At 41.9% G+C, this 25,399-nt stretch overlaps 1 protein-coding gene and 1 pseudogene across 1 annotated transcript in view; both read left to right on the forward strand.

Annotated features, from left to right (window-relative positions):
• KIF26B (kinesin family member 26B) overlaps positions 1 to 25,399 on the forward strand; it is a 479,220-nt gene that overhangs the window by 234,012 nt on the left and 219,809 nt on the right. The window lies entirely within an intron of this gene.
• LOC137761584 (phosphatidylethanolamine-binding protein 1 pseudogene) lies at positions 2,348 to 3,406 on the forward strand (annotated as a pseudogene).

Below are 25,399 nucleotides of genomic sequence, written 5' to 3' on the forward strand. Positions count from 1 at the left end.
CTCTCCCTCTTGCTTGCTCTGACCCAGGCACACTGACCTCCTTGCTTTTCCTCGGAAAGTGCCAAGACCATTCCTTCCTCACAGACTTTGCTCTTTCTGTTTCCTCTACTCTTTCTCCAGGTATCTGCTTGGCTCAGCCCTTCCTTCCTTTCAGATCTTTGCTCAAATGCCACTTAATGGCAAGGCCTTCCCTGACCTCCCTACTTAATATTACAGCTATTCTGGCTCTGCATCCCTCTTCCCGCATAATACCTGTTGTCTTATGAATATCTGTTGAATGAATGAATCTCAGACTCAAAGGGAGATGGGCACCTAAGTCTCCAGGTTGTCTTCCACTGAATTTCTTTGAGAAGCTTACATTTTTTTTCCCACTAAATTCAAACTACCTGCTTAGGAATTAAATTATTCTTTTAAATCTAGGATGTTTGGGGGAGATAACATTGTCACAAAGCATGGAAAAAGGCGTTGTTGGGAAATGGAGATTCATATGAAAATATAAGTACCTGCTTGTCTTTTCAAGAGGAGGATTTGTAGAGACGGGACAAGAGGTGCTGCCTGGGCCAGGAAACCAAAGAAAGAGTTAAAGCACAGGAAAGACTTATGAGTTGTAGGTCTAGCACAAGGAAGCAGGGCTCTCCATCTTTTCTCCTGTCTCATTGAAAAGCTGTCTTTTCCTCCCTTGAATAAACCTCTTTGCTTTCTGTCCTGTGCTTTGATTTATTATTTTAATTCTATAGCTGTCTTAGTGAAGTATGTAAAGCATTTGGGGGTAAAATCATGTGGAAGACATTACAGAAACTAAAGATGTATTATCTTATGTGGTATTGGGTAGAGGCTCAGTGTGCTGAGGGATCCTATCCTAGATGAAAACACAAATCGTGTCTGTGGCATTGTGTATTGACTAAGAAACTGACTCCTCATTGAGGGTATAGGAAGGCGGAATTTCGGAGGTACTGTTGTAATAATTTGGTGGGAAACAGGTGGAACTGAAGCATAAAGAGATCTCACTGAAGTGTCTGCTTTTCATAACTGAGAGATATCCCTGAGGGTGGGATTTTTATTTTCTTGCCTCTGAAGTGGACATAATGACTTTTTCTTTTCCTTCTGTCTGATTACTAAGGTGTAGATTTCAAGAGACCAGGAACTGTGTCTAATCCCCTTATTGCATTTAGCACTGCCTGGTACAGAGTAGGAGCTCGGTACATGAATGTTGAAAGAATGAATCAACCATGCTTGAAAACGTAGGTCTGTCCTGCTTCTCATAAGAATGAACTACTCAAAAGAAACTGTGGGATTATGTAGCCTCAGAGCTATCATCGTTCCAAGTACTAGTATTAATGATAAAAATAGTTCTGATGGATAAAAAATAAATGGAATATTTTTCATGATTGATTTCCACACAGTTAGATTCAGCAGGACACTATTTCTAATAATCATCTTTTTATTTAGCTGGTGCAAGAAGGATTTTAGCATCACACTGTAATTAGATGCCTTTCCTGGCACCTGGTGTGCTTGTTGTTCATGAAGTACCCTGGAATTCGGGAAATATAATTTCACGAGCCTCGATCATAATAGACTGTGTCATTTTCTTGGCATTCTCAAAACCAAGGCCTTAAGAGTCCATAGTTTGTCCTTTTCAACTCTAGCAAAAGAAAGAAAGGGCCTTGGCAGTGACGAAGAAAGAGAAATTCTCTCGGGGTCTGTAAAGTAATCAGCACCAGGCAAGCCACTTGAAATAAAAAAATGAGAAAATATAAACCATCACTCAAAATTTATTTCCAGTCTTTTAGGTGCTTCAAAAAATAATCGTGATTCATTTTTCTGAAATAAATCTTCATCTCTTATTATACCTGTCTAAAGTGGCAAGGTGGCCCTTGGGGAGAAAGCAGAATATTCCTGAACAGAATTTTAGGGGCACTTTCTAGTGATTAAAAAAAAAACCTAAACAGTCTTTCTTACATCACTATATATGCTCTCACCACCTACAAGTGTTTAAAAATCAAAATAAGACCTTGTTTCCACCCTTGAGGAGTTCCAAGCATCAGGTTAAAACTGAGAGAGGTGAACTTCCCTGGTGGCGCAGTGGTTGGGAATCCGCCTGCCAGTGCAGGGGACACGGGTTCGAGCCCTGGTCCGGGAAGATCCCACATGCCGCAGAGCAACTAAGCCCATGAGCCACAACTACTGAGACCGCATGCCACAACTACTGAAGCCCGCGTGCCTAGAGCCCGCTCACCGCAACGAAGAGTAACCCCCGGGCGCATGCGCTCCCCGGCCGTGGGGCCTGAGTTGCCTCGGTACACCTTGCAGAGTGCTGGGAGTCTAGGCTGCTGCCCTACGTGAGTCCTCCCGCAGCTTTCCCTGCTGTCCGCCCCTCTCGGCTTCACGATGCCGGTGGACCTCAGCAAGTGGTCCGGGCCTTTGAGCCTGCAGGAAGTGGATGAGAGGCCGTAGCGGGGCGGAGGTTGACGAGCTGGGCAAAGTGCTGACACCCACCCAGGTTAAGAACCGGCCCACCAGCATTGCATGGGATGGCCTTGATCCAGGTAAATTGTATACCTTGGTCCTGACAGACCCAGATGCTCCCAGCAGGAAGGACCCCAAATACAGGGAATGGCACCATTTCCTGGTGGTCAACATGAAGGGCAACGACATCAGCAGTGGCACGGTCCTCTCCGATTATGTGAGCTCTGGGCCTCCCAAGGGCACAGGCCTTCACCGCTACATCTGGCTGGTTTACGAGCAGGACAGGCCACTGAAGTGTGATGAGCCCATTCTCAGCAACCGATCTGGAGACCACAGTGGCAGATTCAAGGTGGCGAATTTCCGCAGAAGGTACGAGCTCGGGGCTCCGGGGGCCGGCACGTGTTACCAGGCCGAATGGGATGACTATGTGCCCAAGCTCTACGAGCAGCTGTCTGGGAAGTAGAGGAAAGCCAGGAGACGGACACGCTCCCAGAGTTCCCAAGCAGTGTTTCAGTTTAGTGATGCATGTAGATTTCTCCCCTTCCCGCTGCCTGAGCCCTGAGCGGTCAGGTTTAGGTTTAGGGTGACTTTTCCTTCTGCCTGGCCTCTGTAATTCTAGGGGGTTTACGTTTTGATCAAATTTGAACTCCGTTTTGGCGGGGGATATTTTGGTACTAGGATGGGGTCTTCAAAATGTTAATATAAGAATAACAACCCAGACGTTAAAGAAGAAAAAAATTCTGGTAAAAAGACCAGGTCTGCAGTATTAGAACAGAGCATCAAAGAATCTTTAAGGGAGGTTGAAAAAAAGAAAAGGTTGATTGCCTCTGCCTTTGTGAGCCCGAGCCCAGGACTATCTGTGACGGCATCTTCTGGCATGTGTTTTCACGGCCCTGTCTCTCACTAAGACAACCAGGGGCCGGCACGTCCGCTAGCCCCCCATGTGATACATCGCAGGCTGGTTATTGGGTGTCAGTGTCCCACTCTGGCTCCTTTAAAGAGCAATACTGGAAAAAGCAATAGGGAGAGAGTCACTTTGCTGTTAAAGCTTGGCCATCTAGATGAGCTGCAGGGCTGAGTGGGAGGTCATCAGAAATCCGAAAGTCTGTGCCTGTTAAACTGATCACTCCTCAGTGTAAGAAAAGCCGGTCTGGAGTTGCTGAAAGTTGTGTTAATTCTGCTGTTTGCTTATAGTTGAATAAAAACAAAAACATTGCGTAGTTGAAAAAAAATAAAATAAAATAGTAACCCCCTACTCACCGCAACTAAAGAAAGCCTGCGTGCAGCAACGAAGACCCAACGCAGCCAAAAATAAATTAATTAATTAATTTTAAAAAATTGTATAGACTTTATGTGTGGTTCATTCTCTTTTTAAAAAACAAAAGCAAACAAACAAACAAAAAACTGAGAGAGGTAGAGAGGGAGAGCCAAGGCTTACCAAGCCATGTGTCGTCAAGTCTGACCAGGCCGGTCAGGATGGCTGCAAAACCTCCCTTCTGCTGCTGCCTCTGCAGCCCCCTGGCTGCACACCACTGGCTTCAGGTCCCCCAGGAATTCACCAGATACGTGTAGCTGGCTGTAGCAGGTACTGTTGGCCCCCACGCCCCCATTCCCTTCTTCTCATCATTCTCTAAACAAAACCTTGCAGCTCCCAAGGTCCAGGACTTGTGACTGCCCGACGGTTTTTGCTGGCTGCCAGAGCCCACTGCATTCAAGCGTGGGACAGGCCAGATTGCCAGGCAGGTAGTCCTGTTGGGAGCCGCTCCCAAATAAGTCTGACAGGAGTTGGTGGATAAATACCCCAGCTCCCTTCCTCCTTGGTTGGGATAACACTGAGACAGGGTCTACCCTGTCTCCCTGATTTCCTAAGTAGGACTGAGCCCCAGTTGCCTACGTCAGCAATCTGCTTGATAACGCATCCTCTGGTCATTTCCTTCCCTCCCTGTCTTGCTTTCCCACTTCCCTACACCGCTTCCTGGAATCACCCTCCAATTAAAGCTACTGGCACTCTCATCCTTATGCAGGGATGCTTCTAGGGAAACCCAGCATAAGCTATTGGCAATATATCCTCATTCACTCACCCATTCATGTATCCATTCCTTCATTCATTCACCGGGCATTTGGTAAGCCCATACTGTATACCAGACATTATATTAGACGCCGAGGATGACAAAAGGGCAGCCACTGCCACCAGGGAGCTCCCCGTCCAGAGGGGCAGCCAGTCCCATTACTGGAGAGTTATAAACAGCATGGAAGTCCAGGACAGAGCAGTACAGGAGAACTCCCAGTATCACTCTCCCCGAGTCTTCTAGTTGTTTGGAAGGTAATGGTGACTTTGCAGCGTGTAGTATTATCAGAAATTGTCTTATCCATTCATTTCCTGTCTCCCCTTCTAGAATGTAAGATCCATAGAAAGAGGCACTTGTCTGTCTTGTTCCATCGTTGCAACCTCAACTCTTAGAACGGGGCTGGGGCTCAGTACATATTTGGTGAGTGTGTCTCAGGAGCTTTAGGAGTCTGCCGTGGAGAGTTCCTGCCAGCCTTCTCCTGTCCCTCCTCAGGGAGTCCTCCTGTGTCGCAGCTCACTGAATTCCACTGTGGAAGTAGTGTCTCCAGTACAGAGTGACAGCCTGTGCTCAGGGCAGGAGAGAAGGAATGAGTGCTGCCTGCACGGCACTGCGCCTTGGGGGTGGGGTCTTCTTTCTGGTCACTTGGAACTGAGTACTTTGCCCCACCAGGCACCTGAGGTGAGTGTTTTCCTTTAACATAATGGAGGGGCATCTACTTCAGAGTCTGTTGACTCCAGTGTGGATCACATCTGAAAAATACCTTGACAGCAGCATCTAGGCTGGTGTTTGACCAAACAACTGGGCGCCATAGCCTGGCCAAGTGGACCGTCACACCTAGAACCAGTACTCAGTCTAACTTGAAAATACTTTCCATTCTGTGCAATTCGCCAGGCTCCTACTGACACACCCTGAGGTTGCTCCTGGCTCTGGTTTCTTAGCACTGGGGCTGTGCCTGCTGGTCTTCAGGTGTGCCTCCTTCCCTCCCTCTGCCCACCTCCCATCTTTATCCTTTGCTCCTCAGGGTCCCCACCTGTGGACAGGTGTAGTTTAATCCTTGTGTCATTTGGATCAGTTGGAGTGTCCCATATCATTTATTACTGAAGATGCTGAGCATTTTGTTTTAGCTTTCACACTAAAGGTAGAGAAAATAAAAATAGATGTTATTATTCTTTACGCTTCTCCTGTGGTCCTAATCACCAACCACAGGCCTCAAAGTCCTATGGTGGATTACTACTTTGCATGTTCTTTATCTCCTTTAAAGCTAGGCACATGAGGAAGATTGATTTATGGAGCCTAGATCCTGCTTAGTTGGTGGGGGGGGGAGGGAAGCTGCAGTAAATTTAGACATCACTAGTGTTTCTTTACACATTCAGGAAAAAAAAAATTAACTTACATCCATTGCTACAGAAGCTCATAAATTAAAAAATACCAAGTCTCTTCCCTATACACCTGGAACTTCAAAATTACAATCCATTCATTCTGTGATTGCCTCCTTCACAAAAGGGGCATGGGGGTGATGGCTCAAACAGGATTTCCCAACATAGCTTTGATATCCAAGCAATGACTCACCCATGTCTTTTGACCTTTGCTTAAAAAATATTTCCGGGTAAGGGAATTATTTACCTAAAGCATAGACTCTAAGAATTTAGTCCCATTATCTTTTTCCTCTAACCTTCCTCTTTTATTACTCTCTCTTCTTTCTCTCCCTTTCTGTCTTCAGTTTTGGTTTTGGTTTGTTATTTTACATAAATTTCAAAACAAGTCTAACAGCATCAGAAACAAAACACAGAAAAGTCTTCTTTATTTTCCATTCTGTTCTGAGCCATAAATTCCTCCATGTACTCAAATAATACACCCAAGAGGACTGGTAGAATGAATTTGATTAGCCTCTTAAATGTTTTAGCACCTGCACACCACAGCGCTTCCAAGAGTGGGGAAAAGATTTTTCCTCCTATCCCTAAGGGATGGCTTGTTACTTGGGCCGTGTAGCTGTGTATGCCACTTTACTGAGGTTAAGGTTGAGTAGCCCTGGTGGAGAAAGAAAATCCTAAATAAGTACAGGTACAGCTTCGAGGCCCCATATGTTTCTGTTTTTGTTTTAATTTTATTGAAGTATAGTTGATTTACAATGTTGTGTGAGGCCCCATATACTTTTACTTCTTAATTTTGTTCTTTGAGAACCATGTTTACTTTTTTTGAGAAAAAAGCATAAATAAAGGAAAAAGAGAGGCTATACTTTATTTAGATTTTCAGGAAGCCTTTAAAAATATGTCATACTGGAAGCAGTAGAAATGATTTTACACTACCCTTCCCCCAGTCCTTCACTCTTAGGTATTTTTACTGAAGAGAAGTTAAGGCATATGCTCACACAAAGACTTGTCCATGAAAGTTCACAGCAATATTATTCATAATAACCAAAAACTGGAAACAACCCAAGTGTCCAATGGATAAACAAAATGTGGCATATTCATATAATGAAATACTACTCAGAATACTCAGACTATTCATATATGCACCAACATGGATGAATCTCAAAGTAATTATAGTGAGTGAAAGAAGCCAGACTCCCCCACCAAAAACAGAAGACAACGTACAGTGTGATTTCATTTATATCCGATTATAGACAATACGAACTAATCTATAATGACAGAAAGCATATCAGTGGTTGACTAGGAATGGGGGTGGGGAGGGACAGATAACAAATGGGCAGGAGGACGCTTTTAGGGGTAATGGATGTGTCCGTTATCTCGCGATGGTTTCCCAGGTGTATACATATGAGAAATCTCACCAAATTGTCAATGTGTACAGTTGATTATATATAAATTATACCTCACTAAAGCTAAATAATTGAGTTTTCTTGGGATTAGAGACAATGTTTTGAGATAGAGAGAGAATTACCTTAGAGAGTAAATGAAGAGTTGGGATAAATGATCATTTTCTCTGGAAGGAAAAGGGTTTATAATAGGAACCCCTAAGAAGGCATGTTGAACTGGCCTGATTTAACATTTTTTTCAAGGGCTCAAGATAAGAAGTACCATGGGAAAATTTCCAACTTTGTGCACAGAACTAAGTTCTTCTAGGTAATAAAAATATCATCAAGGTAGGATGAGCAGGAGATGAAATGAGCAGAGGAGTTCTAATGAGGGCAGGAAGAAACAGTTCGGGTAAAATAATTCAAACTCTTCTATGAGATGGAAGACTCGAGAACTGATTATCACTGCGGAAGAAAACCTAAGGACTCCGTTGCCTGAAGGTTCAGTCTAAGATTACGACCAGGAAACCAACACTGACAGAATTTGTTGGACATTATCACAAGGGATATTGGAAACAAAGTGAAAGGTATTGTCTTACCCTTGGACAAAATAGAAACTTGTTTGAACCTAGAAGTTCTTATGAAGTTTTGACAAGTACACCTTAAAATACAAGAGGGAAGCAAAACCCATCAAGGGGGAGGAGGAACTTCCCGTTTGAGAATAGGCGGTTGGAAGAACTCCTCAGTCTGGAAGACATGATGTGGGAGGGAATCTGAGTAGCTCATGTAACATGTGTATAGATTATTCACTAAATCTTGAGTTAGCTCTTAAGATTGAGAAGAAGCAGCGTTAGGGAAAAATAAAGCAAGCTGTCCTCCACATCCTAAGACACGGTACTGACTGAGACTATAAATCTGCAGGTCCAGATTCATTCACAGATGGTAGGCTGATGGGAAGCCGTTATCCAGAGTTGTGGGGTGGGGAGCAAATCCCCAACTTCAGATGCCGGAGAGGGTAACAACCTGCCTGTCTCATGCAGGGGGAGATGGAATTCTCAGCTCAATGCCTCAGGACTCCGGTCCAGTATCATGGCTGTTCTAATCTGTTTCTGAAGTGGTCTTTTCTACAGCATTTTAAAAAGTGGCTGCATTATCCTGAACATTTTTATCAAGTAACAAATCAGCTTTTATAAATGCATAAAGTTGGCTGAAAGCAGGCCAGGATTTCAAAGCCCCCTTTGGCACGTCTAGGTTGGGCATACATCATGGACCCTCTCCTCTGGACGCAGACTCAGGGGCAGGCTGGTGTAGAGTGACTTCTGGCATCCGATGTTTCAGATATGAACGTCAGCATAGCAGATGCTAGGCAGTTCCCCCCTGCACCTGGATTGTTTCATGCCCAAAAGGAAGGAATAAAAATCCAAATCAATGCAGTCACTCAGAAAGAGGACGGGTGATGGCCTGGCGTTCTCTCCTTGGGTTCGTGTGGAATTGCAAAGTACCGCTTTAGGACTGCGAACTCCAGCCACCTGCTTGCTTGGATCCTGGAGAGCAATACTGCTGGTATCTGCCGCCCTACTGAAGAGGGCGCAGAGCACGGAGGAGCTGCTATCCGGTTCCTCACTGGCGAGATGCTGGGCTTGGGAAACGCGGGGAGGTTCACATTTGAAAGTGAAGATGCAGGAAGCCTGATGGCTCCCAGAGGACACCGCCGCCAGGTTTCCTTTGTAAAAGAAACGGGACTGTATAGTTTAGAAAACACATTGTGACAGGGTGAGAGAGTGTCATGGACATATATACACTACCAAATGTAAAACAGATAGCTAGTGGGAAGCAGCTGCATAGCACAGGGAGATCAGCTCGGTGCTCTGCGACCACCTAGAGGGGTGGGATGGGGAGGGTGGGAGGGAGGGAGATGCAAGAGGGAAGAGATATGGGAACATATTGTATATGTATAACTGATTCACTTTGTTATAAAGCAGAAGCTAACACACCATTGTAGGGCAATTATACTTCAATAAAGATGTTTAAAAAAAAAAAGAAAACACATTGACTTTTTTTCAAGATGTCTGCGCCTCAACCACAGCTGAATAAAAGAGTCTTTCTCTGTTGCTGGCTTCTTGTTTGCTGTCATCCTGTAACTTTCTGATGCTCATGACCATCGGTGGTTCTCCGGCGTTCTCCTTGTCCTCCCCCCGTCTGTCTGCTGGCTCCTGGGAGCAGGGGTTCCAGCCTCCCTGGCTAACCAGCATGTGATTCTGACAGTAATGAGCCACATGGGGAGACCCCAGGAGAGGAACAAGAAGAGGTCATCCCTATATTTTTACGTGGAGATTGATAATCAAGGCTAACAATCCCGGCAGAAGGTGAACAACACATTAAACAGAGGGGAAAAGATAATAAAACATCTCCTGCTGTTTAACAGTCGTTGGGTGGAAACGTTCCCTGGAACTATCCAGCTGTTGCACTTGATGGCTCATAAAGCCTCGGTAACGTCCGTCAAGGGCCTTTTTTCTTGGTGAGGGACCATTTTTTTTCATGCAGTTATGATAGCATCTGGTTCCTGTCCCTGGAAATGCAAAGAATCCACAGGCACAGGCAGGCAGCTGCCGGGGAAGAGCCGGACTGCAGAGGCATCTGGCTCCTTTGATGGGTTTTGGGTCACTTCTGATCTAACGGGCACCATCAGAATGTAGATGCAGGTTCAGCGGGCGGTCTGAGCATCTGCTATGTTCCAAGTTATCACATTTAGTCCTCACAACTGTGAGGTAGGGATTATCACCATTTAAAAAAGAATACCATGGAAACCAGAGCCCTGGAGTCTTTGAGGAAATGTACCCAGGTCACACTGCTGCAGGTGACAGTCTGAGATGTCCATATCTGGTGGCCTTTGCTCTGTGCCACATTGCTGCAAAGATGGAAGAAGAGAGGAGTTGCTTGCTGTGTGTGCTCTGGGTACGTGTGAAATAGCTCTGCACTTGCTTCTCCTACCTGGTGCTCGTGCACGTGTGTGCTGAGAAGGGGTGACACTTTCCAGAATACTCAGAGTAAACCATGGGAGTACTAAGTGACCTGCTGTTTTAGGTCAGGTTTCCCAGGAGCAGGTCCTGAAGTAAGGAGCCCTGTGCAAGTGATTTATGAAGAACGGGGTCCCCGGGGGACCTGTAAGGGGGTGAGAGAGGCCGGGAAGGGAAGAGAAAGGGGAAGCCAAAGAAAGGTACATCTTCGCACCCTCCCTCCGGCAGAGGTTGGCTTTCAGCATCAGCCTGGTTCTGCTGGGGAACTACACCTCAGAGGTGTCCTGAGCTGGGCAGCAGAGCTGGGGCTGTAATACTCCCTGACCGCCTATGAGAGTTGCAAGAGAGCAGGAAATCCTAGAGACTTCTGGCCAGCTCTCCACTCAAGCAGGCAGAGCAGGCTCCAGCAGCCCAAGGATAGGCCTTTGGAAAAGAGCATCAGGTGCTGACTGTTAGAAACAGAAGTGCACTCAAGGGCAGCACACAAAATGCTGCAAGAGCGCTGAGGGGCCCTGGGCTCTGCACCAGCCTTGTCACCTGCACCTGCCCTTTGTCACACCCAGCTGGCAGAAGAGGAGACTGATGAGATAGGAAGACAGCAGGGAGATGAATCAGGGACCCCTGGCGTTTTCAAGCAACACCATAAGCTCTATCTCCACAAGAAAGAGTGTCGATTTTCCTGAATTCTGGGAATGGTGTTTTTTCTATCACTGAGTTCACATGTCTTTGATCAGTGAGCCACTTTCAACCCAAGTCAGCACGGAACAGAATGTTGGTTTATTTCACGCTGGATGATATAATTCACGTGGACAAGGCAGATCTCTTAGGAGTGAAGGGAAGTTGTTCCTAAGTAAACTTCCATGTTCTCTTACGAGGTGGGAAAATAAAAAGTTGGGGGTGCCCAAGACAGAGAGCCTCCCCATCTGAAACCATGCTGTGACTTGAAGTGCCGCGGATTCCAGACCCATGTGTGTCTTTCTTCAAAACAAATAGCTGCATGTGAAAAAAAAATTATATAGTATGTGAACCCATAGCAATAATATTTTAAATGAAAACAGACTTCTTCCATTTAAAAGAAATGTCAACTCTTTGTTTTGGGGTATGGGGGTTCCCCACATGTGTTCCAGCTGAACAGGAACACCAAATCCTGATGTAGTTTATAGCCGAATCTGGTTCTGTCCTTAGCTCTCTTTGTATCTGTCACAGACATCAGCATCGAGGACTCTAGACGCCAAGTACATTATGGTTTTAATGCTGTGACTGAGCAGAGACAGGAACGAATCTTCCTCCTCTTTGGGCTGTTTGAGGGCACAGAGGGTGAAATCCAAGCGTGGTAATCAGGGACTACAGTGAACCCGTGCTTCTCTTATTATGTAAGCCTAGTCTTCCTGGCAACGCCAGCATGGGGAGAACCATCAAAGGGGCATGGGTGAACAGGTAATGAATGAAAATGTTTTATGATGATAATGGAATTACAATTTTTTAAGTGTACTTATTCTTTAGAGACATATACTGAAATATTTACAGAATGAAATGTTACAATGATGCAGAAGAAGAGAGAAGTGTTGGGGGGGGTATACATGGAATAAGACCGGCAATGAGTTGATAATTGTTGAAACTGGGTTTCAACACAAACTGTTCTATTTGTGTATATGTTTGAAATTTTCCATAATAAGAAGGAAAAAAGGTCATGAAACTAGTTTATACATAAGGATCCATCCAGAAGGCTCTTTGGAAGCACAGCCCTGCTGGTCCCAGAGTATACCTTGCATTCTCCCTGGTGACTATAATTATAGCATCTGCTGCAGGTCTGCTGAGGACGCCTGGCACTCCTGCCACCACCCCACTCCTCCCAGGATCCCTTTCCTCCAGGCACAGGGCCCCAGCGTTACGACTCTAGTAGGCCTCCTCCCTTATTTCTTGCAAAATTAGTCTTTAAAAAAACTTATAAAAATTGAAGTATTGTTGATTTACAATGTTGTGTTAGTTTCTGGTGTACGGTAAAGTGATTCAGTTTTATATATATATTCTTTTTTATATTCTTTTCCATTATGGTTTATTACAGGATACTGATTGTAGTTCCCTGTGCTATACAGTAGGACCTTGTTGTTGTATCTATTTTATATATAGTAGTTTGTATCTGCTAATACCAAACTCCTAATTTATCCCTTCCCCACCTCTCTTCCCCTTTGGTAACCATGAATTTGTTTTCTATGTCTATGAGTCTGTTTCTGTCTTGTAAATAAGTTCATTTGTATCGTATTTTAGATTCCACATATAAGTGATACACATGGTATTTGTCTTTCTCTTTCTGACTTACTTCACTTAATATGATAATCTCTAGGTCTATCCATGTTGCTGGAAATGGCATTATTTCATTCTTTTTTTTACGGCTGAGTAATATTCCATTGTATATACATACCACATCTTCTTTATCCATTTGTCTGTCATTGGACATTTAGGTTGTTTCCATGTCTTGGCTATTGTAAATAGTGCTGCAATGAACATGCAAACTTACTCTTGACATGAGTGCCAGGGACCGAGCTAATTTGAGCAACACTGACTATTACAATTTCGTTGGCCCTCATGACATTCCCTTTTCTCAGAAAAAAAAATTAAGATAAACACTGGGTTTGTTTGCGTCTATAGAAGGAGCCCAGCTAAATTTTATAGTGCTAGTTAAGAAAAGTATAAGGATCTGTGATTTAGTCCCAGACATCTGCAGCCTTGGAACCAGAATGGCCATGTGGGCAACTAGGCCTAGAGCAGGCTCAGAAAAGAATCAGGCCTGGGATCCCAGCCTCTTGACTCCGCGGTGGATTTTTATCCCCTAAGGCCACCTCCTTTTGGTAAGTCTGGAGGTTCTAGAGTTTAATTAGAGGAACATAAAAACTGACCTCTAGGTTTAAGAGTAATTTAAAGAATAACCAAAAAAACCTATTATAAAGCAGTTAACTCTTATGTGAATGGTTTATCTCATGGAGGTGGTATCTGATACAACTGCAAATCCTGCTGTCTTCCAATTTACAAAACATCAACGTGGAACTCTAGCCCCCGCCATTTTACACAAAGACAGATCATTACTACTGTCACTAGGGAGTTCCCACAGACATTGACTGGGTTCTGGAGGAGAAAAGGAAATTCCATCATTTGGGAAGTGAATTTCATTTTCTTCCATATTTGGAGGTACAGTTTCTGACTACACCTCTGGTCTCTTTCATAAAGATATGTGTACCGTGAACGCTAACAGATTCTAGGATATAATCTGATTGATTGATTGGATGGTAATATGCTCTGCAGTTGCAACTCTCAGCTCTGTTTTATTTGCCCTTTCACCTTACGGCATGTGGGGTGGATCAGGCTGGCTCTTCTGGAGCTGGTGCATTGCTAGTAAACTCCATGCTGCCGCTGTGCTTTCGTCTCCTCTCCTCAAGGTCAGTTGGTACTGATCAGGACGAGGAGCTCACGGCTAATGTTCCAGCCCTGATGTTTTAATTCATTCTGCCCAACTTATCTTTCGTTTTGAGTATCTCCTAAGTGAATAAGAATATGCTTAGTACTGGGAGGACAGATCATAACTCTTAATAAGGACTAATCTCAGAAAGAAGGAATTAGTATAGATCTTCTGGAGGGCTGGCTGATGCTTAGAAGCCTGGAGGAGACCTGGGAGTTCTCTCAGTTACAGAAACAGCCCAGGGCTCTTCTCAGCTTGGTGTGCAGACAGATAGCTATCATTCAGATTCAGAATTGGCGTCGCAACCTATAAAGTGTTGAATCCTCTCTTGCATTCCCAGAGCTACCTTGGATTTTAATAACTTCATGTTCTCCATTCATTGAAAAATATATTTATTGAACATCTATGGATTCCAGGTAGTGAGGTCTGCTAGGCTTTGGCTAGCTTTGTGGTTTTTAAAGCCAGAAGCACCCAACAGCTATTAAATCCTTAAAGTAATACAAAATATATGCATATTCTCAGAGTAAAAAACCTTCAATGCCTGGAACAAGGAGACTGTTCAATTTAGCACACCTGTACTTGAGGATTGATCCCTTGTTGCTGTTCTGGGTCTGCAAGTTCAGGATAACATTATGTGGATTTTTGAACCAAAATGAATACAACAGACAGTCCATCACGATAATAGAAGGATGCTGGAGCCTGCAGATGCCATCCACATCAAGGATTTTGCTTTCATTGAGCTCTGCAACCCCGTGGATTGTTGTCATATGGAAGTGATTGGGGTGAAAAGAGCCAAGATGTTCCTAAAAATCAGTGAGAACAGTTTGCAAGCCTGAGTCAAGAAACAAGCTCGATACACCACAAAGGAAATTTTCTCAATAACTTTTTTTGGAGGAGGTTTTAGATGACTTGCCTTTGAGTAACACCTGTTTATCAAGTGTCCAGTAATCACTTCCAGTGTAGCTGGAGCAGGAGGGGCTGTGTTTTCATCGCAAACCTAATTCCCATGATTCAATGTGCCGTAAAAGCTCCATTTTTATCGCCCTTTCTATGGCTGACATACATTTGCATTTTGTACTGTTTATCAGATAACTTACTACAACCTGGGAAGTGCATTCACTAAACACCTGGCTAGCCTCAAGCTCTTTATGTTTGACAAAACAGGAGACAGAAATTATAATGACTTTTCTATTTTAGACTGAATTATGGAATTTTGTAATTAAGATTGCTTTGAAACCCTTGGTTGAATAAAGAGGTAAAATATCCTTGATACTTTACTGCTGGGGGAGGGGTTTATCCAACAAAAGACAAAAATGTAAATTTCAAATTACAGTTTGTCTCAAAGATATGCCTCTACCATAGATGCTTTTTAATCTTTTTATAGTCTACTTGATATCTTATGCAATTATTGTCAATGCTTTCTGCTAATGGATTCATTGCAAGTAGGTTTACCATACATGGAATCTACCTTTTCTTGTGTAAGCATTTTTCATTCTTATACATGTGAGGTGTGTCCATACATGATGGATGTGCCATTTATGGATAGGAGAGAAAAATGTATCAATAGGGATTGTACATGTATTTTGCCTTGGGCAGCAGCAGCATTGCAATATAAAACGTGTTTGGTGTATGTCTAGGCAGAATGCGGTGGGTTTCCTTGCTCTCCTTCCATTGAACCCCTTCCAGCAATCAACTGTTTCCTCCAGTTGGTATTTTTGGTGGCCATTTTCTCTCACTCTTCTCCGTTGACTTTGTTTTTCCATCCGCAAATTGCTTTCTCTGTCTAGCTTGGAAGCAACAGAGTGGCTCCTCCCAAATCACTGAGTTTACAGGGCTAAAGGAACTTGCTTGCTACCCGTGTTAGTTGCCTGGGATTAGAATTTGAACTTGAAGACTGGGAGGACGGGCACCATGCTTCTCTGAAAAGATTTTCACTGTTGCTCCAGGTGTTCTGAAAAGAGGAAATGAGTCACCTTCAGGCAGTTTTAATGCTACAGGGAGAAAGGAGTCGTGTTAACTATATAGGTAAATAATCTAATCCTTTCTATGTGGTCCTTTCAATAAAGTTTAGGACACTCTCCAGTGGGTCCAGTGGCTCTGAGAACAATAAAGTCTGGTGAATTATTGTTCCATCTCTGCTACCATTTGATTTCCGTGCTTTGGTTAAAAAAAAAAATTCACTTCATGGGGCTTCCCTGGTGGTGCAGTGCTTGAGAATCCGCCTGCCAATGCAGGGGACATCGGTTCGAGCCCTGGTCCGGGAAGAGTTCACATGCCGCGGAGCAGCTAAGCCCGTGCGCCACAACTACTGAAGCCTGCGTGCCTAGAGCCTGTGCTCCACAATGAGAGAAGCCACCGCAATGAGAAGCCCGCGCACCACAACGAAGAGTAGCCCCCGCTCGCCGCAACTAGAGAAAGCCCACGCGCAGCAACAAAGACCCAACGCAGCCAAAAATAAATAAATAAAATAAATAAATTTATTTTAAAAAAAAGTTTAAAACAAAATTCACTTCATTGTGACAATCTTTTGAGAAAACGAGGAGGCCAGTGGTGCTATACCTCTTGTGCAGGTGTATTCTGTGGTAGGATTTAGAATGAAAGAGTGTGAATACTGAAGGGATCTTCTCAGACTGAGGTACCTGAACACCCAGGCATAGAGAGTGATGTGCCAGAGTCTCTGAGAAGCTGTTGGGTATGTGGCACATCTTCCTGGGGGCATTAGTTTTCCTTGAAGTCTTGGGGGTTGGGGGAGACCAACTTTTTAACTGTAAAACACAAAGAGATGTATTATGGAACACAATATGAAATTTGGATGAATTTTTAAGATAAAGAGTGAACTTCTAAGTAATTTCTTGCTAGACTTAAACTGGAGTTATGCCACCACCATGGGAACTAATTCACTCTGTCCATTGCCATTAGATTTACTACAGGGAAAAGTTTCTTTTTCTGTTTTTCAAAGAACCAGCTGCTTGATGTATTTTTTTCTTGGTTCTAGTATTTTTCTATTTGGTAACTCATTGTTTTCTGTTTTTAATCTTATTATTTCTTTCCTTCTGCTTTCTTTCAGTTTACTTTGTTGTTGGAATTGGGAATTTAATGCATTTGTTTTTATTGATATAAATATTTAGGCTATGAATTTTCCACTCATGACGGCTTTAATGGTATTTTATAGACTGATATGTAGTGTTTTATTAACATTTTGTTTTAGAAATTGTGCCATTTTGGTTTGTATTTCCTCTTTTACCTGAGAATTATTTAATATAGATTTAAAAAATTTCCACTGGAAGAACCTTTTGGTTTTATTTTTATTTATTTTAACATCTTTATTGGAGTATAATTGCTTTACAATGGTGTGTTAGTTTCTGCTTTATAACAAAGTGAATCAGCTATACATATACATATATCCCCATATCTCTTCCCTCTTGCATCTCCCTCCCTCCCACCCTCACTATCCCACCCATCTAGGTGGTCACAAAGCACCGAGCTGATCTCCCTGTGCTATGCAGCTGCTTCCCACTAGCTATCGGTTTTACATTTGGTAGTGTATATATGTCCACGCCACTCTCTCACTCTGTCCCAGTTTACCCTTCCCCCTCCCCAGGTCCTCAAGTTCGTTCTCTAGTAGGTCCGTGTCTTTATTCCCATCCTGCCCCTAGGTTCTCCATGACCTTTTTTTTTTTTTTAGATTCCATGTATATGTGTTAACATACAGTATTTGTTTTTCTCTTTCTGACTTACTTCACTCTGTATGACACACTTTAGGTCCATCCACCTCACTACAAATAACTCAATTTCATTTCTTTTTATGGCTGAGTAATATTTCATTGTATATATGTGCCACATCTTCTTTATCCATTCATCTGTCGATGGACACTTAGGTTGCTTCCATGTCCTGGCTATTGTAAATAGAGCTGCAATGAACATTGTGGTACATGACTCTTTTTGAATTATGGTTTTCTCAGGGTATATGCCGAGTGGTGGGATTGCTGGGTCGTATGGTAGTTCTATTTGTAGTTTTTTAAGGAAACTCCATACTGTTCTCCAAAGTGGCTGTAGCAATTTACATTCCCACCAACAGTGCAAGAGGCTTCCCTTTTCTCTACACCGTCTCCAGCATCTATTGTTTGTAGATTTTTTGATGATGGCCATTCTGACTGGTGTGAGGTGATATCTCATTGTAGTTTTGATTTGCATTTCTCTAATGATTAATGATGTTGCGCGTTCTTTCATGTGTTTGTTGGCAATATGTATATCTTCTTTGGAGAAATGTCTGTGCAGGTCTTCTGCCCATTTTTGGATTGGGTTGTTTGTTTTTTTGATATTGAGCTGCATGGGCAGCTTGTATTTTTCAGAGATTAATCCTTTGTCCATTGCTTCATTTGCAAATATTTTCTCCCATTCTGAGGGTTGTCTTTTCGTCTTGTTTGTGGTTTCCTTTGCTGTGCAAAAGCTTTTAAGTTTCATTAGGTCCCATTTGTTTATTTTTGTTTTTATTTCCATTTCTCTAAGAGGTAGGTCAAAAAGGATATTTATAGGACATTCCATCCAAAAACAACAGAATACACTTTCTTCTCAAGTGGTCATGGAACACTCTCCAGGATAGATCATATCTTGGGTCACAAATAAAGCCTTGGTAAATTTAAGAAAATTGAAATCGTATCAAGTATCTTTTCCGACCACAATGCTATGAGACTAGATATCAGTTATAGGAAAAAATCTGTAAAAAATACAAATACATGGAGGCTAAACAATACACTACTTAATAACCAAGAGATCACTGAAGAAATCAAAGAGGAAATCAAAAAATACCTAGAAGCAAATGACAATGAAAACACGATGACCCAAAACCTATGGGATGCAGCAAAAGCAGTCCTAAGAGGGAAGTTTATAGCAATACAATCCTACATAAGAAACAAGAAACATCTCAAATAAACAACGTAGCCTTATACCTAAAGCAACTAGAGAAAGAAGATCAAAAAGCCCCAAAGTTAGCAGAAGGAAAGAAATCATTAAGATCAGATCAGAAATAAATGAAAAAGAAATGAAGGAAACAATAGCAAACATCAATAAAACTAAAAGCTGGTTCTTTGAGAAGATAAACAAAATTGATAAACCATTAGCCAGACTCATCCAGAAAAAAAGGGAGAAGACTCAAATCAACAGAATTAGAAACGAAAGCGGAGAAGTAACAGCTGACACTGCAGAAATACAAAGGATCATGAGAGATTACTACAAGCAACTGTATGCCAATAAAATGGACAACCTGGAAGAAATGGACAAATTCTTAGACAAGCACAACCTTCTGAGACTGAACCAGGAAGAAATAGAAAATATGAACAGACCAATCACAAGCACTGAAATTGAAACTGTGATTAAAAACCTTCCAACAAACAGAAGCCCAGGACCAGATGGCTTCACAGGCGAATTCTATCAAACACTTAGAGAAGAGCTAACACCTATCCTTCTCAAACTCTTCCAAAATATAGCAGAGGGAGGAACACTCCCAAACTCATTCTACGAGGCCACCATCACCCTGATACCAAAACCAGACAAAGATGTCACAAAGAAAGAAAACTACAGGCCAATATCACTGATGAACATAGATGCAAAAATCCTCAACAAAATACTAGCAAACAGAATCCAACAGCCCATTAAAAGGATCATACACCATGATCAAGTGGGGTTTATCCCAGGAATGCATGGATTCTTCAATATATGCAAATCAATCAATGTGATACACCATATTAACAAATTGAAGAAGAAAAACCGTATGATCATCTCAATAGATGCAGAGAAAGCTTTCGACAAAATTCAACACCCATTTATGATAAAAAAACCCTCCAGAAAGTAGGCATAGAGGGAACTTACCTCAACATAATAAAAGCCATATATGACAAACCCACAGCCAACATCATCCTCAATGGTGAAAAACTGAAACCATTTCCACTAAGATCAGGAACAAGACAAGTTTGCCCACTCTTACCACTATTATTCAACATTATTTTGGAAGTTTTAGCCACAGCAGTCAGAGAAGAAAAAGAAATAAAAGGAATCCAAATCGGAAAAGAAGAAGTAAAGCTGTCACTGTTTGCAGATGACATGATACTATACATAGAGAATCCTAAAGATGCTACCAGAAAACTACTAGAGCTAGTCAATGAATTTGGTAAAGTAACAGGATACAAAATTAATGCACAGAAATCTCTTGCATTCCTATACACTAATGATGAAAAATCTGAAAGTGAAATTAAGGAAACACTCCCATTTACCATTGCAACAAAAAGAATAAACTACCTAGGAATAAACCTACCTAAGGAGACAAAAGACCTGTATGCAGAAAACTATAAGACACTGATGAAAGAAATTAAAGATGATACCAACAGATGGAGAGATATACCATGTTCTTGGATTGGATGAATCAACATTGTGAAAATGATTCTACTCCCCAAAGCAATCTACAGATTCAATGCAATCCCTATCAAACTACCACTGGCATTTTTCACAGAACTAGAACAAAACTTTCACAATTTTTATGGAAACACAAAAGACCCCAAATAGCCAAAACAATCTTGAGAAAGGAAAACGGAGCTGGAGGAATCAGGCTCCCTGACTTCAGGCTATACTACAAAGCTACAGTAATCAAGACAGTATGGTACTGGCACAAAAACAGAAATATAGATCAATGGAACAGGATAGAAACCCCAGAGGTTAACCCACGCACCTATGGTCAACTGATCTATGACAAAGGAGGCAAGGATATACAATGGAGAAAGGACAGTCTCTTCAATAAGGGGTGCTGGGAAAACTGGACAGCTACATGTAAAAGAATGAAATTAGAACACTCCCTAACACCATACACAAAAATAAACTCAAAATGGATTAGAGACCTAAATGTAAGGCCAGACACTATAAAACTCTTAGAGGAAAACATAGAAAGAACACTCTATGACATAAATCACAGCAAGATCCTTTTTGACCCACCTCCTAGGCAAATGGAAATAAAAACAAAAATAAACAAATGGGACCTAATGAAACTTAAAAGGTTTTATTATTTTGTTATTTATTTCTGGTTTTATTGCATTATGATCAGATAATGTTTTTATTATTTCTACTTTATGAAACTTATTTAAGTTTTCTTTATGATGTAAGATACAGTCAAGTTTTATGAATTGCATATGAGAAGGGTGTAGTCTTTATTTTTTGAGTGCAACGTATGATATATATAAAGAAAATCTATCTTTTTTTTTTTAACATCTTTATTGGAGTATAATTGCTTGACATTGTTGTGTTAGTTGCTGCTCTATGGCAACGTGAATCAGCTATATGTATCCATATCCCCATATCCTCTCCCTCTTACATCTCCCTCCCACCCTCCCTACCCCACCCCTCTAGGTGGTCACAATGCAGGAGCTGATCTCCCTGTGCTTTGTGGCTGCTTCCCACTAGCTATCTATTTTACATTTGGTAGTGTATATATGTCAACGCCACTCTCTCACTTTGACTTAGCTTACCTTTCCCCCTCCCTGTATCCTCAAGTCCAATCTCTACATCTGCGTCTTTATTATCTATTTTTTAATAAAGTTATTTTGGAATAAATATAAAACATAAAATCTGCCATTTAAACTATTTTTAAATGCATAATGTAGTGGCATTAATTACATTTGCAATATTGTACAACTATCACTACTATTTGTTTCCAATACTTTTTCATCACCTCCAACAGAAACACTGTACCCATTAAGCAATAACTCTCTATCCCTCAACCCCACCCCCAGCTCATGGTAACCTCTATTCTACTTTCTATCTCTATGAATTTGCCTATTCTAGATATTTCATATAAGTGAAATCATTCAGTATTTGTCCTTTAGTGTCTGGTTCTTTCACTCAGCATACTGTTTTCAAGGTCCACCCAAGTTGTAGCATATATCAGAACTTCATTCCTTTTTATGGTCAAAAAATATTTTGTTATATGTATATACCACATTCTGTTTATCCATTCATCTGTTCACAGACACTTAGCTGTTTCCACCTTTTGGCTACTGTAAATAATGCTACAATGAACATTAGTGCACAAGTAGCTGTTTGAGTCCCTGTTTTCACTTCTCTTGGGTATATACCTACGAGTGGAATTGCTGGCTTATATGGTAATTCTATGTTTAGCTTTTTGAGGAATTGTCCAACTGTCTTCTACAGAGGCTGCATCATTTCAAATTCCCAGTAGCAAAGCATAAGGATTCCAATTTCTCCACATCTTTACCAACATATTATTTTCCATTTTGTTTCTTTGCTTTAAAAATGATAACTAGTATAGTAGGTATAAAGTGGTATCTCATTGTGGTTTTGATTTGCATTTCTCTAACCACTAGTGATGTTGAGCTTCTCTTCATATGCGTATTGCCCATTTCTTTGACAAATGTCTATTCAAATCCTTTGCTCATTTTTTAAAAGATTTATTTATTATTTATTTAATTTATTTTTGGCTGCATCAGGTCTTAGTTGCGGCACGTGGGATCTTCGTTGAGGCATGTGGGATCTTTCTTTGCAGCACGCGGGCTTCTCTCTAGTTGTGGCGTGCGGGCTCCGGGCGTGTGGGCTCCGTAGTTTGTGACACAAGGTCTCTCTCGTTGAGGCGCGAGGGCTCAGTAGTTGTGGTATGCGGGCTTAGTTGCCCTGTGGCATGTGGGATCTTGGCTCCCTGACCAGGGATTGAACCTGCGTCCCCTGCATTGTAAGGCAGGTTCTCTACCACTGGACCACCAGGGAGGTCCCATCCTTTGCTCATTCTTTTTTTCTTTTTTTTTGGCTGCTTTGGGTCTTCGTTGCAGTGTGCAGGCTTCTTACTGCAGTGGTTTCTCTTGTTGTGGAGCACGGGCTCTAGGGCACATGGCGTCAGTAGTTGTGGCTCATGGGCTCTAGAGCTCAGGCTCAGTAGTTGTGGCACATGGACCTAGTTGCTCTGCGGCATGTGGAATCTTCCCGGACCAGAGATCGAACCCATGTCCCCTGCATTGGCAGGCGGATTCTTAACCACTGCCCCACCAGGGAAGGCCCCTTTGCTCATTTTTCACTGTCTTTTGTTGTTGAGTTGTAGGAATTCTTTATATCATCTGGGTATTATCTGATACATGATTTACAAATATTTTCTCTCAGTGTATATATTGTTTTTTCACTTTCTTGATAGGGTCTATGATGCAAAAGCTTTTAATTTTGGTGACATACAGTGTATTTTTCTTTTGTTGCTCATGCGTTTTGTGTTAATAGCTAAGAATCCATTGCCAAATCTTACGTCATGAAGATTTACGTCTATGCTTTCTCCTAAGAGTTTTATGGTTTTAGCTCTTATATTTAGGTTGTTTATCATTTTGAGTTAATTTTTGTTTATGGTATGAAATAGAGGTCCAAATACATTCTTTTGCATATGGATATACAGTTTTCCCAGTACACCAGAGATTTATCTTACTGATCATATTGTTTAGGTCTCCTACAGCCTTACTTAATTTTTTGTCCTCTTGAATTATCTTTGGACCAAGAGTGGCAGGTTAAAGCAGTGCCAGTGTCATGCTAAGCTATATTGGAGCCTGGGGCAAAAGAAAAAATCAGTAATACTGCTCCTATCTTTATTTTAAAATTTTGAATTTTATTTATTATAGGATGTATGCATTAATTTTTATTTTTTAAAATATTGCATTAAAATATTTTTTATTTTGGTTCCTGAGTTTTGGGCACTCCGTATGATGGTGCGTCTGAGGAAAGTGCCTCACTCACCTCACCCTAGTCCCAGTCTTGGGTTAAAGGCTCCTATTATTAGTGTGTTTCTGTCTATTTCTCCTTGCAGCTCATGCAGTGTTGTTTTTTGAAAGTGGTTGCCATGTATTTGATGCAAAAGAATTCATAAACGTTATACTTTTGTTGTGCATTGTGGTTTTTAGTGCTGCAGTGTCATTTGTCTTGTTTAATGCTTCTTGACCTGCATTCTACCTTGTCTTATATCAGAATCACAAACTGTAGGGGGGAACTTGAGATGCTAGCAAGTCCTCAATTTACCAGTGATGAAACTGAGGCCCAAGGACTTTGGAAGAAGTTGGAATAATTATGCCTATTAAGTTAAAAATGTTCATTGCTTTACTTCTAAGTACTGACATAGCAACAGCCTCAGTATACTTCCATGTGGAAGTGGTATCATTCTGAAATTGTGTAAATCAAAATTACAGTGAATAGCCTCATTACGTGTAAGCACCACATGGGCCACAAACCCACCTGAGGTTTTAGGATGGGCAGACTCGAGTAAGCTCTGGGCTGAATGTGGTACCCTGTGAGGGAGCTGAAACTTGCACCGGTGTGAAGGATGTGAGCTGGAGGAAGGCCAATTTGTTGATTTGGACGATTCAGCCGACTCAAATAGTCAGAAATTTTGGCTTTAACAACAAGATCCTGGGCCTCGTTTTTGAGCTCCTGGAAGTTGTATGAGAGACGGGAGTTGTTTTGCTGCACTTTACGGAGTCGAGTCTCTTACAGCCTCTACATTAATTAGCCTGGCTTCATTCAAGCAGTTCCGCAGCATTTGAGACTGGCTTCTTACTTTTCTTCTAAGTGGTTCTCGTGTCTGTGTCTTGGAGCATTCAGGGAGGTAAATCTGAAGACGGGTGGAAATAAAATATGGCTCAGTTTTGGCCTTACCAGCCCCTTCCGAATGCATTCATGCTTCTCTCTGTACGCCTTGTTATGTGAATGGGGAGAAAAAGTGCATTTTGGTACATCAGGTTTTCTTCCCTTTGTCTCCGTCTGAGGTGTTCAGAGGCATCAATAACAGATCAGGAAAGCCCTGGCTGAACAAAACTTGGTATTTTCCTTTGATACCTTCCATTGGGAGGCTTCATACAATGCACTTTGTCAGCAAGCCCCTGCTTCAGGCAAACATTGAGAAAACTATTGAGGAGGCTTCAATAGAAAGGATCTGATCTGCCCTAGAAACTGCCCTAGTTCTCTATCAGGGGAGCCACCAGCCCTAGAAGAGAAGGTTGCCCCACTCCCCAACAGTCTTTTTTTTCTTTCTCCTTTTTAATCTCCTTTCTATTGTAAGAATTGTGGGAACTCTCTTTAAATGAAAATAATTCTCAAGCTGGGCTTTGTTTTCCAACATGGATAAATGCCTAGATATCTCATATCCACTCTGTAAAACTAGAGTCTCAACTTCAGATTATAACAAACTTACTTGGGACAAATGTTTGAGTTCAGGGTGGAATAAGCACTAGATGTTGTGAGTAAGGTTTTTTAAAGCACCTAAACATTAAATACTTGTTCATCACCCTCCTGCTAGGGAACCCTCTGGCCCCTCCTCACTGGACTGTTAGTGGGTCTGCTCGAAGCTGGCTCAGTACCATATTTGCATTGATCTCCAATCTCTTGCCATCACCCTTTGCTTGATTTTAATTGATTTTAAGTATTTCTGAACTTCTGAAACATCAGTTACTTTTAAAAAACTAGACTATGTTACTTTCTATTTTCAGTTGCAGCTTGTATTATAAAGCAAATCCTTAAGGTGGTGATGTCAAGAGAAATAAAATATCTATTTAGCTACCTTTTCCCAATCATTGTGATAAGCCCAACTGCATACAAGTGGATAAATATTCCGGAAGTGAGA

The sequence above is a fragment of the Eschrichtius robustus genome, chromosome 3 (assembly GCF_028021215.1).
Source record: "Eschrichtius robustus isolate mEscRob2 chromosome 3, mEscRob2.pri, whole genome shotgun sequence".
In the NCBI taxonomy this organism is placed as follows: Eukaryota; Metazoa; Chordata; class Mammalia; order Artiodactyla; family Eschrichtiidae; genus Eschrichtius; species Eschrichtius robustus.